Source organism: Phalaenopsis equestris, unplaced genomic scaffold (assembly GCF_001263595.1).
Source record: "Phalaenopsis equestris unplaced genomic scaffold, ASM126359v1 Scaffold000002, whole genome shotgun sequence".
Lineage (NCBI taxonomy): Eukaryota > Viridiplantae > Streptophyta > Magnoliopsida > Asparagales > Orchidaceae > Phalaenopsis > Phalaenopsis equestris.
This window is the reverse complement of record NW_018164444.1, coordinates 71,492,771-71,495,082: the sequence shown is the minus strand read 5'-3', so window position 1 is coordinate 71,495,082 and position 2,312 is coordinate 71,492,771.

Here is a 2,312-nt window from a genome sequence, read left to right as displayed (position 1 = left end):
AGTAAAATGTGGAAAAATTAAATTTTTACTTATATTGACCCGCTGAGAGAGGTCAGAGACTCATTTCTACATCCCCAAGCACCAGTGCATACAAACATGCAACTCTGTAGTGTTGGGCGGATGGCCAAACTCCTTTGCATGTGTACATAAGAAAATTTTTAGTACCACATAAGTACATCAATAAATTTTTGAATATTTAGAGAATCTTATTAGCCTCCACTAGTGCTCTATATGGGGGAACAAGCCTTCAATGTGCGGGTTAGTGCCCCTGGCCCCCTCGGTCTTTTGGTTCTGCTGGTTCGTCTGCCTCTACCTCTGATAATCCGGAGAGGCTCGGGCTCTGGTCAACTCAGCCCATACCTCCTCCCCCGCCTAGATAGGTTGCTCCCCCTTCATGTGGGTAGTGGTGAACATGTCACCGAACCGATGTCTGCCACAAACCTCAATATTATGACAAATCTACTTGTGATGCTTCGACAGCTAGTAGATGGACATCTGCAAATTAGAAATTATGCAATGTTGAAAGTGTAATAAAATAACTTAAAATTAGTATTTTAATTTAAATTATATGATCCTACCTCAAACTCCGAAAACCACATGTCTCGAGTTGCCACTGGAATATATTTTAGGAGAAATACAAATAATTGTATATACTCCGGATGATTTCTGTGATGCGTGTTAAGGGTGGTATGGGAGGAATGAAACCTAAAAAGAAATACTAGTTATTCAAAATATCGAGAATCAATATTGAAATTATTCTAATGCTAAAGATAAATTGCGAGTCTCCCTCCGACACAATATATACCCTGTCGGAGGTGTCCTTCCTTGAAGGGGAGGAAGTCAAGGGGCCCAGCTCATCACAGGAGAGAGCTGGGGGCTGAGTGAAAGTTGGCTCAGGTGTGTGACCATATGGCTGAGAGGGAGCTAGTGCCGGACAGGCTGCTGCAAGAGGACTTAGTGGTAGCTGACCATCATAACCACCTGTTGCCATCTATGATAGGAAGAAAAAACATAAGATTAAAATTAATACTTACAGACAAAGTAATCAAAAGTGGTATAATATAAGCCACATAAGTAAAAGGATGAAGGTGCATAATCAAAAAAAGAAAATTGCATAATTACATTTAAAAATAATAAAAGTAAGTAAGATAAGTATAAAATAAATAACAAAAGCAAAAGTAGGAAGGTGCACCGTCAAAACAAGACACATATATTAACTATATCTAGAAATAGCAAAAATAAAATTAGTAAAAGGAATAGCTCATCAAAACACACAGACCATTTTTATTCCATTTCATTGGATGAGCCTGTCGAGGATAAACTTAAATTTTCTTCTTCAATGTCCTCATCATTGTCAGTCATACTATGAGGGACTTCTTCATAAATTTTCAAAGTATCCTCTAGGGCAAATATTTCTTCTTTTGAATCAACCTGAATATGAAAATCTGACATACTTTGATCTTGGTAAATGGGTTCGATAACACTTTGCATCTTAATAGTTTTTCTCAGTTTATTTCTCATAAACACGACCCAATCAAGTTTATCCCTTGCTCTACCAAAGTATCGAAGGTAATAAATCTGACTTGCTCAGCGTGCTAGAATAAATGGATCAATTTTTGCATATTTCTTTTTATTTTGACTTCGGTAATATCATATGGGATAATTGTCTGTGCTCCTCCACTGCTAAACATATAGGCATTGCACACAATACTATCCAAATAATGTAACTGAATTACTTCTTCAAATATGTCATAATATTTATCTCATTGTTTGTGTATGTGTGTTCTTTAACACAAACATCACAATTATGTCTTCTGTTCACACCAGGAACTCGCGTGAAATTTATAACTTATGATTAGGTCTGCAAGCAAGATCTAATAAGCCCTGATCCATAATTATGTTGCTTATATTGTTATTAGTTGAGAAAGCTAAGACAAAATAGCACTAATGTTTGATCTAAGTTTTAAAAAAAGTTCCTATGCGAGTAATGAAACTCAAAATATTCAATTTACTCGCCTTTATTAAAGCGAGTAGCTAAAAACTCTCCTTTGAATTGGTTTGAGGTTTGTTAGATCATTGGATCAATTAAGGCATAAGATCAACTAATCCATTAATTGTGATTGAAGTCTGTTAAGCTAGTTAGAAAGGATCAAAAACACTTGTTAAGTTACTGGTAGCATAAGAAAACTAAAATCTGGATCCCCTATTAAGGGAGATGTCTTTTGAAATAGCTATTAACCAAAATTTAATCTTGACGATCTTAAGTGAAATTATTTTCTTGCTTCCATCTAGTTTGATCTAAGCAAATTAAT